At 49.9% G+C, this 19,964-nt stretch overlaps 1 protein-coding gene across 2 annotated transcripts in view; it reads left to right on the forward strand.

Moving 5' to 3' along the window:
* The window catches only part of TATDN2 (TatD DNase domain containing 2), a 559,782-nt gene that overhangs the window by 65,088 nt on the left and 474,730 nt on the right, over nt 1-19,964 (forward strand). The gene's annotated exons all lie outside the window — the stretch shown is intronic.

Here is a 19,964-nt window from a genome sequence, read left to right on the forward strand (position 1 = left end):
GTTCATGCAGTTGATTGGCATGATGGCCTCCTGCATCTTCATAGTCCCTCACGCACGGTTACATATGCGCCCGCTCCAGGAGTGCTTAGCGAATCAGTGGACACAGGCTCGTGGGCAATTGACAGACCTAGTGTTGGTTACCAGTCGGGCATACGACTCTCTGCATTGGTGGACTCCACACAACCTTTGCAAGGGCCGACTGTTCCACGAGCCCGTGCCGCAGATTGTCCTGACGACGGACGCATCCCTCCAGGGATGGGGAGCACATGTGCTCACTTACACGGTGCAGGGACTATGGACGACGCAGCAACAGAAGATGCACATCAACTATCTGGAACTGATGGCAATCTTCATGGCGCTCAAGTCCTTCATTGTACATCTGAGCCACAAGGTCGTGCTAGTCCGGACGGACAACATGACCGCGATGTACTACATTCAGAAACAGGGGGGCACCCACTCGCCACAGCTGTCTCATCTGGCTCAGAGCATGTGGAAGTGGGCCATTCAGAGGAACATTTTCCTCATGGCAGAACACCTCCCGGGCAAGGACAATCAGATGGCGGATCTGCTCAGCAGATACAGCCATCAGATGCACGAGTGGGAGATACACCCTTCTGTTCTCCACCCGTACTTCCAGCAGTGGGGTCATCCGGAGATAGACCTGTTCGCAACAAAGGAGAACGCAAAATGCCGACTCTTTGCCGCCAGGTTCCCTCACCCACAGTCGCAGGGGAATGCGATATGGATGAACTGGTCAGGCAAATTTGCATACGCTTTTCCGCCAGCCCCTCTAATACCGCTGGTCGCAAGAAAGCTAAGGCAGCACTCCATGACTCTCGTCCTGGTTGCTCCAACGTGGGCACGACAAGCTTGGTACACCACGTTCCTCGAACTCTCAGTGGTGCCGCATCAAAGACTGCGCCTCACGCCCAGTCTTTTGACGCAGAACCATGGAGACATTCAGCATCCAGATCCACGACAGCTCAACCTGGCGATCTGGCTCCTGAAGTCCTAGAGTTTGGATACCTTAACCTACCTCCAGAATGCATGAGTATCATCAAGGAGGCGAGGAAACCTACTACTAGAGCATGCTATGCTGCTAAGTGGAAGCGTTTTGTCATCTATTGTACGTCCAATGACATCAACCCGCTAGATGCATCTATTCCCAACATCATCTGCTATCTGTTACATCTCTACAAGTGCAATCTGGCGTACACTTCCATTAGGATACATCTCTCAGCCATAGCGGCTTATCTTCAGAACAGGCAGCACCTCTCTGTCTTCAGAGTGCCCGCCATTAAAGCCTTCCTTGAAGGTCTGAAGAGAGTCATTCCCCCAAGAACTCCACCAGCTCCGGTGTGGAACCTCAACGTCGTTCTCACCAGACTGATGGGGCCACCATTTGAGCCACTGCACTCGTGTGAGCTCCAATTCCTTACGTGGAAAGTGGCCTTTCTGATAGCTATTACGTCTCTGAGGCGTGTCAGTGAGTTGCAAGCGCTCACCATACAAGAGCCGTTCATTCAAATTCACCCAAATAGGGTAGTGCTACGCACTAACCCTAAATTCCTTCCTAAGGTGGTGTCACAGTTTCATCTTAACCAAACTATTGACTTACCAGCATTCTTTCAAAACCCGCAAACGGTGGCGGAAAGAATGCTCCATACCTTAGATGTACGGAGGGCGTTGATGTACTACATAGACAGAACACAACCCTTTAGAAAAACAAAACAACTCTTTGTTGCCTTCGCACCACAACACAAAGGCAACCCGATTTCCAAAGCAGGCATAGCCAGATGGATTGTTAAGTGCATCCAGATATGTTATCAAAAAGCCAAGCGCACTTTAACAATACCCCCCAGAGCACACTCCACACGCAAACTGGGGGCATCCATGGCTTTCCTAGGGAACATTCCTTTAGAGGATATTTGCAGAGCAGCCACGTGGGTCACACCACATACCTTCACAAAACACTACTGTGTTGATGTGCATTCCAAGCAGCAAGCAGCTGTAGGACAGGCTGTTCTCAAGACACTTTTTCAGGTTTCTGCAGCTGGCACGGGCAACCGCCGCTGATGGAGGGACTGCTATGTATTCTATGCTAAGATATGAATGTTAGCAGCCCACATGCCTCGAACTGAATATGCTACTTACCAGTATGCATCTGTTCTTGGCATGTAGGGCTGCTAACATTCATATCGCCCGCCCTCCTCTCCGGTGCCTGTCGCAGCTGCAGATATACTATTGTATTTATTTCATTAGCATGGACATCCTTTACACTTTCACTCCATCTCCTGCCACAATGGCGAAAAACAATCTGGGGATGGAGCCGATGCCCATGCGCACTGTAGTCCAGGGGAGGAGCCACCTATCTCAGGATACTTCGAAGACTCTTCCAGGACAACAATGTGCAATCATCCGAGCCCAACACTAGGCGGCGATCTAATGCTAAGATATGAATGTTAGCAGCCCTACATGCCAAGAACAGATGCATACTGGTAAGTAGCATATTCAATTTTTCACATGCCTCTGCCTCAGGGAAGCTGTTGTATTTGTTTACAGAATTGCTTTCCAGTAATGGTGCCCTGTTTTTTATTTCAGGTCTTGATGCCTCGGTACCTGACTCTATTTTGGATGGTGCTGTTCCTCACCATTGTTTTTTCCTCCTGCTTAGCAGGGTTTTAGCACACTGTTCCCGTATTCTTACAGTTTTGCTAGTGAGGGCTCCGCGTTATGGCATGGGAAAGTTCTCCAAAGAAAACTGAGGTGGGCGCGCCGGGGTGGGACTTATGTATCCTCGCTGATGTCATGGACGCGGATGACGTCAGGGTGGAGTCACGTGGTGCCGTCCCCCCGGCGCGCGGGGATGCTGTGGCAAAAGGTTTTCCGGCTCCAGTCTCACGCCTGGGGATAATTCTACGTTAAGGAATCTGCTGCTAGAATCGTCTCTACCAGATACATTGTTATCGAAGGTAATTAACGCGTACATCTGGCTTCCTTGGAGTAGAAGGTTGATGGACTTTTGTGGAGACCCCCGCTGACGATTTCCAATGTGTTTCTTCCTTGCCTCTTTGCAACTCCTGGACCCTACGGAAGGCAATGGCTATTTCAACCGCCCTTTCCATATTTAGCTGGCTATGTTGTCGAACCCACTTTTGTATCGGTGGATGTAAAGAGGCCAAATATTGTTCCAAATAAATCCTCGCCATTATTTCTTCCTTGTTGAATCCCAACGGTTTAAGCCACCGATCGGCCATATCTTTTACTCTGTAGGACAGTGCTCTGGGTGTCTCTTGGGGATCCGCCTTAATTTGTCGTAGTCGTATACGGTACGTTTCTTCATCGATCTTCATCTTCCTAACCTTTCTAGGATATTTTCTTTATCTCTTCATATGGAGTGACACCATGGGATTAGCGGCTTGGTATGCTGCTTGCTGATCTCTTGAAAGGGGGGGACCTAAGTAATGACCCCATTTATCCAAGGGCCATCCTGCTGCTCTAACCATTCGCTCAAAGTTAGAAAAGAAGAAAGCTAGATCTTCCCCACTCGCATATTTTTGTAACACCACCAACGGGAGAGTGGTATGTCCTCTTTGTTGACTAAGGGTGTCTGCCAACTTTCCTATCACTGTCTCTTGATTGTGGCTTTGATCAGTCAATGTTTGATGGAGTTTTCTCCTGTCTTCCTCCGCAACAGCCAGGAATTTCTCCATTATGCGTCCTCATTTTTCTTGGTTGTCTGCCATTTTCTGAAGTGCGGCCTCCATTTCCCCAGATCCCACTTCTGACACCACTTGTCGCAGGGATAGGTGGAAATAGAACTTCGGAGGCCTGATTGGTGGTTGAATTTTTTGTTTTTATTGGAATTATTCAAGAAATATTGGTGGTGGTTAAGTTCAGGATGGTGTAGAAGGTTTGTCGATGAAACTTGCTGCTGTTTCTAGCTTCTCTTACTCTCCTGAGGTTCTTCGCATACCAAGACTCAGATGGCGTCTCCCCGGGGTCTCTCCAAAAAGAAGAAAAGAGCGGAAAGTGGATTGGCCTATCTCTTATGTGGTTTACCGTTACCGCACCCAAAGTGAAGGATTTAATACCGAAAGCAAAGAAAAGATACTTCAGATCCTGCACCTAGTCCACTATTGTGAGTCTATTACAGAATGTCAAGGGTTCTCTACTCAACAACAAAAAGAATCAAATTAGGTCAGGGTATTTATCTACCCCTTATTTGCACCAATCGTCAGACCAAATGGCTACTGGCCGGCCAAAACAAACCTTCAACCAAGAGATGGGGGGGGGGGGGGAGACACTAAAGGGTCTTCTCTCCCTGTATTCAATTCCGGTTTTAAGGGCGGCAATGTATGAACTCCTCCTCGTTTTACTGGGACATAAACATTTTCAAAGAGGAGGAATCAAAAAGAAAACCAACACCTGGTCACACTCCCTCCTAGGATATTTGCTGATGGTGGGTATTTTTATCATTAGCTGTAACGCGCTATTCCCCTTTTAACAAACCCTCCCCCCTTCCTCGTCACTCACCGGGTCTGCCGCAACTCTCCTGAGTTGCAGCGGCCTTTCAGCAACCTCCGGGGGTGTCCACCAGTCTTCCGACCAGCTCTCCACGTCCTCCCTGACGTCTTCTGCTGCTGGCTCCACGATCACTCAGTCTTCTGGCAGTTCCTCCTTCAAGATCCGATCCGTTGTGTCCTTGCTGGGTTCAGCGTCTTCTGGGTTCCGCCTCCACGACGCCTCTTCCTCCCACGACGTCCTCTTTAAGGTTGGCTGTCCCTCCTCTTCCGTTGCATCACTTGCATCCCATTTGTTGTCTTATTCCCGGCCAACTCCTTCTTCCTGCAGGGATGAGGGAGGTACGAGGATTACATCTTTTTGTTCCATGTCCATACCCAGACCGGCATTTACGGAATGAGGTGAGGCTCCGTCCACCCCCTCACGGTGCTTTAACCATTTATAATTTCAAGGACCTAAATTATACTTGTAGGAAAGTGGGGACAGCATCTGACTACACACAGTTATCCCAGATGCACTTCCATTTCTTTATCCCTATTCCCAAACCCGTGGGGAATTTAGTATGGAGATCAAGAATATATCATGATTCTAAGCGTCTGAATTTCATCTCTCTATTCCCTCCCCCCTGACATTCGGGGGCACTCTTATCAACTGCAAAGTAGTTCAGTTATCCCAGGTCGCTCTCATGTTTCTCATAAAAATGCCTCGCAACAGGATAACTAAAATCATGATTCCTTATCGCACCTTGATGCTCTAACATACGTTTCTTTAGGGGAAAGATAGCACTGTCTACATACATCAGGGGACATGGGCAAGTGAACATATACACAATGGTCGGTATTACAATTGTAAAACCCATTCACACAATTGTGCACGTCAGACCATCCAAATCTATAAAATTTAGGTTAATATCTATAAACGCCGGCTTTTTCCATTGACACCGAAGGTTGGAAAAGTTAAAGATACGCATTATAACCAGCACTAATCCACCGCGTTAAAGGGCCTGTCTAAGTTATAAAGGAACTATAGACCTAGGTGCTATTTCAATGCACTAGCATTCCATATTCAGTCTGTGCCGCTGTTTTAACGAATTTATAAACCTTCGCGAATCCAGATATTTTTGTTGGAATCCGCATGATTCTTATGCATTTTAGAACTATATTTTTTTATCCTTTCTTTTTTATCCTCCTCTTCTCATTTACTCGACATATGAAAATGCAGCAGATTGTTACAATTTTAATTAATTGAACAATAAAGAGTCTCCAACAAGGAGATGAAACATGGAAACAATTATTTTGATGATAGATGTTGTGGTTTGGGCGTTGCCCAAATACTTCATTAATTAGCTCCATCCGTCAAAAATGCAATACCATGAACCGTAAATAAAGTTTTTAGAAATTATAAAAAAAATTGAAAAAATAAAAATGTACTGTAACATGAAATTTGACATCATATGATCATTGTTGGAAGTGGGTAGCCTGGCCTAGGGCAAGACATGCATTTCAGAGGCACAGTGTTAAGGTTGCAGACCACCCAAAAGTAAAACCCCGCAATAGCACACAAAAGAAAACGCTACACCATAAATGTAGGAAAATAAGCACTGCTTTATAAAAATAATATATATATATCTCTTAGCTCTTTTCACTTTCAAGATTCACAGTTAAATTATCATACAGGTTGGTTGGATTATAGCAGGAATACTTTTTCAATTCTAAAACATAAGAACGACCAACATTTGTAAAACAGATAAATCACCTGGACATTTGGCAAATAATTCTTACTCTTTTATAATTCAATCAAGTAATGTCTGTACCCAGCTTACTTTATATTATTTCCAAACACAGCATTACTTTAAGTTTTGGCATAAACAACTTCTAAATCCAAGCAGAGCAACACTCCCATCTACATAGGAGACATTTAGATACTCTTTTTACTCAATTAAAGGCCATTGGGTTAAGCCCACTTAAACCAGCATTTAATTAGGCCCCTACAGGTAGTCGAATGGAATTCTATGGAGTACACTATGCTTGATTTACACAGTACCAGTAACCTCCTTCTGATAGTGCATAGTCATTGAGGGATTTCTCAGATTCCTCCCCACTGAAGGCTATACCACTGTGGAACAATGCTCATTGAATGAGTTATTTCTTGCTTAGGTTATAGCGTTTCTCTCCCCTTCCAATAATACCTCCTTACTTGCTTGTCAGGCGGTGATGTTCTTGTTGTATTAGAGGATGAGGGAGGGACAGTGGTTAAGATAAGGGGGAGACTCGTGCGGGTGAGGTATATTAATCTCTGGGGCCCCTCAGCTCTCCTCCGAGAATCACCAACACTCAAAGAGGCATAAGGCCTCAGAATACTTCAGCCGCTCTTGGGCTTCTAGGCTCTCCCTTCCCGCTCGCGCTCGCCTCACCAGAGGGCGCTTGAGCAGGGGGGAGAGAAGCTCTTCTGCCTGGCTTCCGCCGAGGGACTCCCGGCGCCTCTCCTCACACTACCAGGTGTCGCGCTGATCCTCCGGTCATGCGCGAGGGCTCCTCCTCACTCGGGAAGGGGACGCGCTGTTCCCTGGGGCATGCGCGACGCTCTCCTTGCTCCCGCCTTCAAAGATCCGGCTCCGCCTCACGGAGCCTGACAGCGCCACCGGGCATGCGCGAGGGAGCAGTGTCTCACCGCCTGGGACCGCGCTGTTGATCTGACGCTGCTCTCCAACTTGGCAATTAACAAGGACTTCCCTCAGTCCACTTCTCACCACAGGGCACACAAATTCGGCTCCACAACGGCGCCGCTCGCCCAGTATCAGCTTGGGGTTGAAGAAGGGTGGAACAGCCCGTTTTCTCCTGGTCTCTGCTCTCCTCAGTGGCGCTCCACCACCGCAGGTGAGAGGGGACGCTCCAGGGAATCAGGGACAAAGGGGACAGTCTAGCACAATTACCAGTCTCTCCAACTGGGCAGAGGACTGCGCTCCGCAGCGCTGCAGTCTCCTTCTCCTATGGACTTCCCCTATTATTTAGAAAAGGGGGCAAGCCAGGCGCCCAGGGTCTCCAGTAACTTCCCACAGCGGGGCCAAGACAAGTAACCAACAGGGGAATAGTGGGTTGGACCAATAAGGCAGCTTCCCAGTCCAGGAGGTCAACCCTGAGTCTAACCTCTTCCCACCCTCAGCTACCACCTGTCCTCCAGCTGACTTCCACAGGTAGACAAAATGGCTGCCCCGCATTCCGCCTTTTATAGGCTGCCCTTCAATGGTCCAGCATGGACCAGAAGGTTCTGGAATGCCCTATGTTAAGCTATGGCCAAGTTCTAGGTGTGACAGTTGGGGCAGTTGGTGGCCACCATTTTAGGTGGTGCCAACTTTCCTGTCAGAACAGGCCTCTGGGCCTGAGGTAAAAGACTATGGGGGGAAAAAGAACACCTATCCCCTTGACCAACACCTAAAAAAGTAGTAGACACAAAAATTATCAAGGGTATGAGGGGCAAAAAGGGGACAAAATAAATAATAATGAGGAGGGACTGCGCAAAAAAATCCAGACAGGTCTAACACGCGTCCCCCCCAGCTGAAAGTGGGGAGAACTACCCAACCCCTTGGGAGTCCTCATCACTAAGGCGGAAATACCTGGAGAGACCGTCTGCGTTTGCGTGGTCCACTCCAGGCCGATGTTCCACCCGGAAGTCCATTCCCTGTAGGGAGATGGACCACCTCAACAGCTTGGGATTTTCCCCCTTCATTTGCATCAGCCAACGAAGGGGGCGGTGGTCAGTCTGAACCAGGAAGTGCGAGCCAAAGAGGTATGGCCGCAGCTTCTTCAGAGCCCACACCACCGCAAAAGCTTCCCTCTCAATTGCACTCCACTTCTGTTCCCGGGGAAGCAGTCTCCTGGATAGGAAGACTACAGGCTGATCCAGGCCCTCTTCATTTAGTTGCGATAACACTGCCCCAATGCCATGTTCGGATGCATCTGTTTGCACAATGAACTCCTTGGAGAAATTGGGAGCCTTCAGGACCGGTGCTTCACACATTGCCTGCTTCAACTTTTCAAAGGCTTGCTGACAAGCCTTTGTCCAAACTACCCGTCGAGGTTGTTTCCTAGAGGTGAGCTCTGTGAGGGGCGCTACAATAGTGCCATACCCCTTCACAAAGCGACGGTAGTAACCTGTGAGGCCCAGGAAAGCTCGGACCTCAGTCTGTGTCTTGGGGGGTTCCCAGGCCATGATTGCCTCAATCTTCGCCTGCAGGGGCTGCACTGACCCCCTACCCACCAAGTGTCCAAGGTACACAACCGACCCCTGACCAATCTGGCATTTGCTGGCTTTGATGGTCAATCCAGCTTGTTTCAGCGCCTGGAGAACTGCTTGCAAATGTTGCAAGTGGTCCTCCCAACTGCTACTGAAGACAGCAATGTCATCCAAGTAAGCAGCCGAGAAACCCTCCATTCCAGAGAGGACCTGGTTCACCAGTCGCTGAAATGTGGCAGGGGCGTTCTTGAGCCCAAAGGGCATCACACAGAACTGGAAGTGTCCCTCAGGCGTGGAGAAGGCTGATCTTTCCTTTGCTCCATCTGTCAAGGAGATCTGCCAGTACCCTGAAGTGAGGTCAAAGGTACTCCGGTATTGGGCAGCTCCTAGCCGGTCAATTAACTCATCCGCCCTGGGGATTGGATGAGCGTCAGTTTTGGTAACTGAGTTCAGTCCTCGGTAATCCACACAGAACCTCAGTTCTGGTGTGGTGCCCGGTGGGGCGGCTTTTGGGACTAGCACCACCGGACTGGACCAAGGGCTGCTGGACGGTTCTATCACTCCTAGCTCTAACATCTTGGCTACTTCGCCATGGATGCTAGCCTTCACCTTGTCTGACAGCCTATAGGTCTTGGATTTCACTGGGGGGCTGTCTCCTGTGTCCACATCATGGGTACACAAGTGGGTTCTTCCCGGGACAAGAGAAAACAGTGAAGAGTACTGCCCCAATACCTGTCGGCAATCCTCTCGTTGCTCAGGAGTGAGAGACGGGGAGAGAATTACTCCCTCCACCGACCCATCCTTCTCTTGACATGAAAAGAGGTCTGGGAGAGGCTCGCTTTCTGCTTCCTCAGCACCATCAGTCACCAACATCAGGATGACCTCTGGCCTCTCATGGTGGGGTTTGAGGCGATTGGCATGCAGCACCCATAGGGGCTGCCTCGGGGTCTTAAGATCCACCAAGTAAGTGGCCTTACCCTTTTTCTCCAACACCTCAAAGGGGCCTGTCCAACGATCCTGAAGGGCACTTAGCTCTCCAGGTTCCATTACCCAGACTTTCTGGCCAGGCTCCAACTCCACCGGGTGAGCATTTTGGTCGTACCATTCCTTCATGACTGCCTGACTGGCCTCTAAGTTGTCAGCAGCCTGCTTCCACAACTTGGCCATCTGGCTTCTGAAGGTCAACATGTAGCTCACCACATCCTGGGGAGGTTTTTTGGGAGACTTCTCCCATCCTTCCTTCACCAGGCTGAGAGGCCCACGCACTGGGTGCCCATACAACAATTCGAACGGGCTGAAGCCCACTCCTTTCTGTGGCACCTCTCGGTAGGAGAACAGTAAGCAAGGTAGGAGGACGTCCCACTTCCTCCGTAAGCTCTCTGGCAGACTTCTTACCATGCCCTTCAGGGTCTTATTGAACCTCTCAACCATTCCATTGGACTGGGGGTGATAAGGAGTGGTGAACCGGTAGGTCACCCCACACTCCTTCCACATGGTCCGCATGTAAGCAGACAGGAAGTTAGTCCCCCTGTCGGACACAACCTCCTTCGGGAATCCTACCCTAGTAAAGATTCCCATCAGGGCCCTAGCTACCACAGGTGCAGTAACAGTCCTCAGAGGGATGGCCTCTGGGTACCGTGTGGCATGATCCACCAGAACCAGGATGAACCTGTGACCAGCTGCTGTTGGTGGATCCAATGGCCCTACAATGTCGATGCCCACCCTTTCAAAGGGGGTGCTAACGACAGGAAGTGGTTCCAGGGGAGCCTTTAGCTTCACCCCTGTCTTCCCACTGGCCTGGCAGGATACACATGTCCTACAGTATGTGTTGGACGCCACTTTCATCTGAGGCCAGTAAAAGTGGAGGACAAGCCGTGCAAAGGTCTTGTCCTGGCCTAAGTGTCCTGCCAGTGGTATCGCATGAGCCAATTCCAGCAGAAAGGCTCGGTATTGCTGCGGGACCACCAAGGCCCTTGATGAGCCAGGTAGAGGTACCTTGGGTTCACTGTAGAGGAGGCCATCCTCCCAGTAAATATGGTGGTGTCCCGTAGCATCACCTGCTGCCTGGGCTTCGGCCTGACGCCTCAGTCCCTCAAGGGTAGGGCACTCCCTCTGCCCCCTACAGAATTCCTCTCTGGTAGGACCTCCCTCCACATGCCATTCAGCAGGGATGGGTAAATCCTCCAGAGAGTCTACTTCCCCCTCCACGGACTCCTGGCCTACCACTGCAGGTGGCCGATCTGTCACATGGGGCGTGGAAGCCGAAGCAGGCTGTCCCTTTCTCCGTTTCTGACCCTTTTTGGCAGCGGGTTGGGCCATTGTTCCAGGCTCCAACCCAGGCGAACTCCCTCTCCGGGCAGTCGCAGACCGTGTGCTTACACAGGCCCAGTCAGGTGTACCCAGCATCGCAGAATGCGTCCGGTATTCCACCTCTCTCCAAGTGTTGTGCTCCATGTCATTCCCCAACAGACAATCAACTGGCACGGCAGGGCTTTCGGCAACTCGAAGTGAACCTGCAACCCCTTCCCACTCGAAGGGAACCTCAGCCACTGGATAGTGGCCCATTCTGCCGTCAGCCATCGCGGCGGGGTGGAGTACCTTAGGGACAATCTGCTCTGGAGACACCAGTTGACTTCTCACCATAGTCATACTGGCTCCTGTATCTCTCAGAGCCTCCCCTCTTTGGCCATTGATGGTAACCCATTGCCCATACTTGATAGTATTTGGGGGCACCTGGATCTTTGGTACCATCTCCCGCTCTCCCAGGGACACTAAGGTGACACCCGCCCACTCACCCCCCTTATCTAAGGGCAACTCCTCCCCGAGCGCTACACTAGCTACTCCCGGTGACTTTCATCCGGTGGGAGGGGGTGGTCTCTTTGGGCATCTGACATCTCCCTTATAATGTCCAACACCACCGCATTCAAAACAGTGGAGAACCCTTGGCTGCTGGCTTTGGCCAGGATTAGGGTTTCTGGTCGGGTTTGCCCTAGGGGTGAAACCTGCTCCCTTACCTTGGAAATTATTTTAGGGACCTTTGGAGAACTCCTTCTTTTTATCTCCTCCCTCTTTCTTCTGGGGGGCGCCCTGTCCGGCTTTTTGAGAATCCCCTCCAGTCCCCTTGGAGGACACCCGGGTACTTGCCCAAGTGTCTGCCTCCTCTGCAAGCTTCCGGGGATCGGTCAGCTTGCTGTCCACCAGGTGTTGGCGCAACTCGGGAAAACATTTCTCGAGGAGGTGTTCTTTCAAAAATAGATTGTACAGCCCCTCATAGTCTTTCACCTCGCTGCCCTTAACCCAACCCTCCAAAGCTTTCTTGGCGTAGTCTAAAAAGTCTACCCAATTTTGGTTACTCATTTTGTGACTTCCCCTGAATTTTTGTCTGTACCTTTCAGGGGTAAGTCCAAACTTTTTCACCAATGCCACCTTCATGGCAGGGTAGTGGGTTTGCTCATCCTGCTCCAGAGCCAACAAAGTGTCTCTGCCAGCAGGTGGCATGTATTTGTACAGCCCACCTCCCCAGTGAGTTTCTAGGATCCCGTGAGCCCTTAAAGAAACTTCGTAGGCGGCCAACCATTTGGCAATGTCATCGCCTGAGGTGTAACTAGCGATGACATCTTTAGGTAAATAGGGTCTGGATTCCCTGGTGTCCCCTTTCTTTTCGCTGCCACCATTGTCTGGATTGGGAGACCTACGGTTGAGAGCTTGTAAGTCCATCTCCTTGATGGTTCGCTCATGAGCTAACCTCCTTTCCTCCCTTTCCATATCCATCCTAGCTAATTCTAGCTTCATTCTCCTCTCCTCCCTCCTATCTTCTAGCTCGGCTTCAGTTAAACCCTTCTCCGAGACACTGCTGCCCACCCTGGGAGGTGTCTTGGAACCTGTTAGTAGATTCCCCCCTCCCGCTTGGTACAGCATGGCAGTCTCAATGACAGTGTCCCTGTCACTCCCTTCTGATTCTGGTACCTCCCCGGAATGAGCCTCCACCCATGCCCGTATGCTTGTCAGCAGCTCGCCTTTCCTGGCACCCTTTTTAAAAAACACATTTTGCTGCTGACACCAGCCCTTTAGTTGGGTCACAGTATAGTTATCCAGCTCTTCCACATTTATCTCCATTTTTACTAGAGTATAAACTTTTCACACAGGAGGAAACCGAAAGTGTCCTAGGGTCAACCTCCACCCACCACCAGAAATAAATTTAGAAAAACAAAAATGTAAATTAGGAGGGCCGCAAGGAGAAAACTCCTGGTGTAGGTTAGTGTATTGCGTTGAATTACTAGTGAGTAGCTGCAACCAAGTCAGTAATCCCACCGCTAGGCACCAAATGTTGGAAGTGGGTAGCCTGGCCTAGGGCAAGACATGCATTTCAGAGGCACAGTGTTAAGGTTGCAGACCACCCAAAAGTAAAACCCCGCAATAGCACACAAAAGAAAACGCTACACCATAAATGTAGGAAAATAAGCACTGCTTTATAAAAATAATATATATATATCTCTTAGCTCTTTTCACTTTCAAGATTCACAGTTAAATTATCATACAGGTTGGTTGGATTATAGCAGGAATACTTTTTCAATTCTAAAACATAAGAACGACCAACATTTGTAAAACAGATAAATCACCTGGACATTTGGCAAATAATTCTTACTCTTTTATAATTCAATCAAGTAATGTCTGTACCCAGCTTACTTTATATTATTTCCAAACACAGCATTACTTTAAGTTTTGGCATAAACCACTTCTAAATCCAAGCAGAGCAACACTCCCATCTACATAGGAGACATTTAGATACTCTTTTTACTCAATTGAAGGCCATTGGGTTAAGCCCACTTAAACCAGCATTTAATTAGGCCCCTACAGGTAGTCGAATGGAATTCTATGGAGTACACTATGCTTGATTTACACAGTACCAGTAACCTCCTTCTGATAGTGCATAGTCATTGAGGGATTTCTCAGATTCCTCCCCACTGAAGGCTATACCACTGTGGAACAATGCTCATTGAATGAGTTATTTCTTGCTTAGGTTATAGCGTTTCTCTCCCCTTCCAATAATACCTCCTTACTTGCTTGTCAGGCGGTGATGTTCTTGTTGTATTCGAGGATGAGGGAGGGACAGTGGTTAAGATAAGGGGGAGACTCGTGCGGGTGAGGTATATTAATCTCTGGGGCCCCTCAGCTCTCCTCCGAGAATCACCAACACTCAAAGAGGCAGAAGGCCTCAGAATACTTCAGCCGCTCTTGGGCTTCTAGGCTCTCCCTTCCCGCTCGCGCTCGCCTCACCAGAGGGCGCTTGAGCAGGGGGGAGAGAAGCTCTTCTGCCTGGCTTCCGCCGAGGGACTCCCGGCGCCTCTCCTCACACTACCAGGTGTCGCGCTGATCCTCCGGTCATGCGCGAGGGCTCCTCCTCACTCGGGAAGGGGATGCGCTGTTCCCTGGGGCATGCGCGACGCTCTCCTTGCTCCCGCCTTCAAAGATCCGGCTCCGCCTCACGGAGCCTGACAGCGCCACCGGGCATGCGCGAGGGAGCAGTGTCTCACCGCCTGGGACCGCGCTGTTGATCTGACGCTGCTCTCCAACTTGGCAATTAACAAGGACTTCCCTCAGTCCACTTCTCACCACAGGGCACACAAATTCGGCTCCACAACGGCGCCGCTCGCCCAGTATCAGCTTGGGGTTGAAGAAGGGTGGAACAGCCCGTTTTCTCCTGGTCTCTGCTCTCCTCAGTGGCGCTCCACCACCGCAGGTGAGAGGGGACGCTCCAGGGAATCAGGGACAAAGGGGACAGTCTAGCACAATTACCAGTCTCTCCAACTGGGCAGAGGACTGCGCTCCGCAGCGCTGCAGTCTCCTTCTCCTATGGACTTCCCCTATTATTTAGAAAAGGGGGCAAGCCAGGCGCCCAGGGTCTCCAGTAACTTCCCACAGCGGGGCCAAGACAAGTAACCAACAGGGGAATAGTGGGTTGGACCAATAAGGCAGCTTCCCAGTCCAGGAGGTCAACCCTGAGTCTAACCTCTTCCCACCCTCAGCAACCACCTGTCCTCCAGCTGACTTCCACAGGTAGACAAAATGGCTGCCCCGCATTCCGCCTTTTATAGGCTGCCCTTCAATGGTCCAGCATGGACCAGAAGGTTCTGGAATGCCCTATGTTAAGCTATGGCCAAGTTCTAGGTGTGACAGTTGGGGCAGTTGGTGGCCACCATTTTAGGTGGTGCCAACTTTCCTGTCAGAACAGGCCTCTGGGCCTGAGGTAAAAGACTATGGGGGGAAAAAGAACACCTATCCCCTTGACCAACACCTAAAAAAGTAGTAGACACAAAAATTATCAAGGGTATGAGGGGCAAAAAGGGGACAAAATAAATAATAATGAGGAGGGACTGCGCAAAAAAATCCAGACAGGTCTAACAATCATGATTTTACATTTATGAATTTCATTTTCCTGGTGCCTGTCATCAGGATTCTGGAGTACTGAACTCTGCCTTCCCTTGCTTTACTTTTTCAAAAAACAATTTTGAAACTTTCTTTAACGTTTTCACTCAACATCCTTTGGGACTAGTGTGGTATTTCAGCTTTTTCTTACAGACATTTTTAATCTTTACCTGTTAAAAATGCCTTCACTCTTGTGAAGTTCCCTAACTGGCAAGAAAAAAGCCCACTCAGACCCTCACAACTGTGCATAGTATGCCCTCCAGAAGACCATGGTCCAGAAGATTGGGAACACTGCAGGAAAATGTCAAGGCAAACCCTGAAGGGCAGACAGAATGAGACTTCTGGGGCTTCAAGAGAGACGTCCGGTCTCTGCCACAGGGTGTCAGGAGCTCACTTGCCACCTACCTCTGTACACTTTTTCTGTGTTACAGACTACCCTATAGTAATTCTAAAGAGCGCAATAATTCATGTGAAAACATAGTTCCTGATCGATTTTGAGTACAGGTACTATGATGACTTGCTCGCTGTCAAAAAGAGAATCTTTGCTGTTGACATCACGACACTAGCACAAGCCGACATCGAGACCGCAGTTGAGGCAATGGCCTCCATCAGCGAGCGTCGGATCCTCCATCGATGTGGAGAACATAACTTTGCCATCATGCAGACACATGGCAGACTTGCTTTGTCTAAAAAGACCGGTCCCAACTGCTCAGATTCGGAATGTTCTAGAACATATTTACACAAACTGTAAGCATAGGAGCATAGAGGTCTGCAGGAGCAGCGGGTAGGCGAGAAAGGGAGTAAGCGAGCCCCGCGGCCGCCGCATTCCAGCCACGTCATAGCGCCTTTGTGAAAACCTTTTTCCGTTTTACCATTTACCGTTCACCCCGACAAGGCAACCCACTTCACTTCACCCCGACAAGGCAACCCACTGCTGCGTGTAACTGCTTTGCTGAAAGCGCTGTGCTTTTTAAATATCCCGTTTTTTCTATTTGAGTTATTTTGATTTAATTGTTACCTCGTTTTTAAATTGACTCTTCACACACGTGCACCTTAAATTTTGCCCTCACCGCGGTTTAGCGGGTCTCCTGCGCGCTCCTAGTTACCCTCCACGCCATCTTAGGGGTCCGAAAGGGACGCTGGATGCCATTGCAGGTTAGCGCTCCAGCAGTCAGGTTGACTGGTCTGAGGCGAGCGCGAAGTGCATTTAAGGGCTGAACAAAGGGTAGGTCAGCCTTGACAAGGCAACCCACTGCTGCGTGTAACTGCTTTGCTGAAAGCGCTGTGCTTTTTAAATATCCAGTTTTTTCTATTTGAGTTATTTTGATTTAATTGTTACCTCGTTTTTAAATTGACCCTTCACACACTTGCACCTTAAATTGTGCCCTCACCGCGGTTTAGCGGGTCTCCTGCGCGCTACTCGTTACCCTCCACGCCATCTTAGGGGTCCGAAAGGGACGCAGGATGCCATTGCAGGTTAGCGCTCCAGCAGTCAGGTTGACTGGTCTGAGGCGAGCGCGAAGTGCATTTAAGGGCTGAACAAAGGGTAGGTCAGCCTTGACAAGGCAACCCACTGCTGCGTGTAACTGCTTTGCTGAAAGCGCTGTGCTTTTTAAATATCGAGTTTTTACTATTTTAGTTATTTTGATTTAATTGTTACCTCGTTTTTAAATTGACCCTTCACACACTTGCACCTTAAATTGTGCCCTCACCGCGGTTTAACGGGTCTCCTGCGCGCTCGTTACCCTCCACGCCATCTTAGGGGTCCGAAAGGGACGCTAGATGCCATTGCAGGTTAGCGCTCCAGCAGGCAGGTTGACTGGTCTGAGGCGAGCGCGAAGTGCATTTAAGGGCTGATCAAAGGGTAGGTCAGCCTTGTCAAGGCAACCCACTGCTGCGTGTAACTGCTTTGCTGAAAGCGCTGTGCTTTTTAAATATCCCGTTTTTTTTATTTGAGTTATTTTGATTTAATTGTTACCTCGTTTTTAAATTGACCCTTCACACACTTGCACCTTAAATTGTGCCCTCACCGCGGTTTAGCGGGTCTCCTGCGCGCTCCTCGTTACCCTCCACGCCATCTTAGGGGTCCGAAAGGGGCGCTGGATGCCATCGCAGGTTAGAGCTCCAGCAGTCAGGGTTCGAGGCATGTGGGCTGCTGAATTCATATCTATTGCATAGATCGCCGCCTAGTGTTGGGTCCGGATGATTGCACATTGTTGTCCTGGAAGAGTCTTCGAAGTATCACGAGATAGGTGGCTCCTCCCCTGGACTACAGTGCGCATGGGCATCGACTCCATCCCCAGATTGTTTTTTTTCCGCCATTGGGTTCGGATGTATATTCGTTATCTCCAGTTCGGAATAGATATAGACTTTTCTTAAGGCCTGAAGGCCTTTTCCTATACCGTCGGTATTGTTTTGCGCTCGGTGCCCAGCTCTGTTCCGGCTCAATTCCCGAGTCGGACATCCAGAGGAGTCGCGTGGCTCTTTGGTGCTCGAGGCCCAGTCGACGCAACAAGACTTTCGACGACACATCATGGAACGGAGCCCATTCAAGAAATGTCCCGTGTGTGGATCGAATTATCCCCACATCGACGTCCACCCGGTGTGCAACAAGTGCCTGTCGCCGGACCACGATGAAGCCAACTGTATGGCTTGTTCCCGGTTTCGATCGAAGAAGACGATTCGACTTCAGCGCGTGGCGCGCCTGGAGGCCCAGCTGTCGGCCCCGGCACCGGTGGACATCTTTGAGAGAGAAGAAGCTGACGAACAAGAAGTTCATATGCAGATTTCACCTCCAGCGGAGGAGATCGAGGACGACTACGACGCGGACGTCGAAGTGCTCGATGCAGAAGAAGTCGTCGATGAGGTAGGAGACGACAATGAGGCCTATGGGGCCACAGAAGATAGCTCAGGCGAAGAGCTATGCCCCGTTCGAACAATCACTAAGGCTCAGGTCGGGGGATCGCCACATGGCCTTACCCAAGACCTTACACCCAGATGCACGGCCTCACCTACGGGCCCGGCTACGGACACTTCTGCGGAGCCGCCGTTGGTCAAAACGAAACCGAAAGTGAAACCTTCGGTGTTGACGAAAACGAAAGTGATGGAGACGCCGTCAAAATCAAGTTCAAGAATTTGTATAGCGCACTACTCACCCAGAGGGTCTCAAGACGCTTGGGGGAGGGATGTGCATTATTTATCGAATAGCCAGGTTTTGAGTTCTTTTCGGAAGGAAATGTGGTTCTGGGTAAGGCAGACGTGAGTGGGGAGAGAATTCCAGGTCTTGGCCGCCAAGTAGGAGAAGGATCTTCCTCCCATGGTAGATCTGTGGATGCGCGGAACTGCGGCGAGGGCTTGATTGGAGGATCTTAGTTGGCGGGTGGGTGTGTAGAAGGACAGTCGTGTGTTGAGGCATTCGGGTCCTAGTTCGTAGAGGGCTTTGTGTGCGTGGGTGAGGAGACGGAACGTTATTCTTTTGTTGACGGGAAGCCAGTGGAGGTCTCTCAGGTGACTGGTAATGTGAGCTTGGCGAGGGATGTTCAAGATGAGTCTGGCTGCTGCGTTTTGGATGCGTTGGAGTTTTTTCTGTAATTTGGCTGTGGTTCCGGCGTAGAGGGTGTTATCATAGTCCAGTCGGCTAGTGACCAGTGCGTGGGTGACAGTCTTTCTTGTTTCGGTGGGGATCCAAGGAAAGATTTTCTTGAGCATACGAAGTACGTTGAAGCAGGAGGATGAGACAGCGTTGACTTGTCTGGCCATCGAGAGTGAGGAGTCTAGGATGAAGCCTAGGTTACGTGCGTGGTCCGTGGGTATAGGTGCCGTGCCCAGGGCCGATGGCCACCATGAGTTGTCCCAGGCAGAGGGGGATGGTCCTAGGATGAGGACTTCCGTTTTGTCCGAATTAAGTTTTAGGCGGCTGTTTTTCATCCATTCGGCTACTTCTTTCATGCCTTCGTGAAGATTGGTTTTGGCGGTGTTAGGGTCTTTGGTGAGGGAAAGGATCAGCTGGGTGTCGTCGGCGTAGGAGATGATGTTAAGGTTGTGTTGTCGAGCGATGGATGCAAGGGGGCTCATGTAAATATTGAAGAGAGTGGGACTGAGTGATGATCCTTGTGGTACTCCGCAGATGACTTCGGTGGCCTCCAATTTGAATGGGGGGAGACGGACTCTCTGGGTTCTCCCGGCAAGGAACGAGATGATCCAGTCCAAGGCTTTTCCTTGTATGCCTATGTTGCTGAGGCGTTGTATGAGGGTGTTATGGCAGACTGTGTCGAAGGCTGCGGAGAGGTCGAGTAGGATGAGGGCAACTGTTTCTCCGTTGTCCAGAAGCGTTCGGATGTCGTCTGTCGCTGCAATGAGGGCGGTTTCGGTGCTGTGTTTGGCTCGGAAGCCGGACTGTGAGGTGTCGAGGGAGTTGTTGGATTCAAGGAAGGCGGCAAGCTGGCTATTGACGGCTTTCTCAATGACTTTGTAGTGTAGTTCCTATTATCCCAATAGGCTCTGCGCATTGGAATAATACCTTCAATAGTATAGACCTAGGACAGAGGTTAACTAGGTCTTCTACTGACGATATTAGACTTAAAGTTTTTAGTTTTGCCAGCTAGCTCAGAGTTCACTAGAAACTTTCTCGAATAGGCAAGGAGGAGTTTAACCTCCCTGGATAGACAAGAAGGGATTTAGTTTCTGACAACCATAGAACATGACAACTTTGCTCTCCCCTAATCAAGAGTGTATCTCTAGAGTCGTGTGAAAACAAAAGACAACTTATTTTACTCAGTCAG

This window comes from Lissotriton helveticus, chromosome 9 (assembly GCF_964261635.1).
Source record: "Lissotriton helveticus chromosome 9, aLisHel1.1, whole genome shotgun sequence".
NCBI classification, from domain to species: Eukaryota; Metazoa; Chordata; class Amphibia; order Caudata; family Salamandridae; genus Lissotriton; species Lissotriton helveticus.